A 752-nucleotide genomic window follows, 5' to 3' on the forward strand; every position below is an offset into this window, starting at 1 on the left:
ATCATGTATTGATATCAAAATTTATTTTAATTTAAATTTTAAAATTTTCAAAAAGAAATCAATTAATTTTTTTTTTTTTTTTTTTTTAAGTGTTAGAGTTAAAGTTTGTTTTGGTTGCAAAAGATATTTTGTATTTAAAACTTTAATACAACCATAATAAGAATAAAAATTAACTACAATTTTAAAATTTATTTTTTTGCATAAAAAATCTTTGCATCTTTTATTTTCTCTTTTTTAATGATCGAGAATATTTTGAAGTTAGAAGTAAACCACATAAAATTTTGTAAAATAATCTTCTATAAGAAAATTTAATTTAATACATTATGAGTAAAAGCTCACATAAAAAGAATATATTTTGAGAATGTTGTGGATAAATATTACTATTAAATAATTTTACTCTAATAAATTGTAAGACACCAATAATTCCATACTCATTGCAAAATTAGGGTTAATAGTCAAATTCATCTTTAAAAAGATCACTCATTCTTTAAATTAGTCCCTAAATAATTTTTTTAGTCATATTAGTCCCTGAAAGATAAAACATAAGTCAAATTAGTCCTTCCGTCAATTGGATAATGACGTGGTGGATTAATGCCACGTGTCACTTGACATATAAAAAAGTTATTTATAATTAAAATAGTTCTTAAAAGTCCAGACATAAGTTATTTTCATCCCTAAAATTTTAAAAATTAATCAAATTAATCATTATATAAAATTTTTTATTTTTTCAAATTAATCAAATTAATTCTTAT

Source organism: Arachis ipaensis, chromosome B01 (genome assembly GCF_000816755.2).
Source record: "Arachis ipaensis cultivar K30076 chromosome B01, Araip1.1, whole genome shotgun sequence".
NCBI classification, from domain to species: Eukaryota; Viridiplantae; Streptophyta; class Magnoliopsida; order Fabales; family Fabaceae; genus Arachis; species Arachis ipaensis.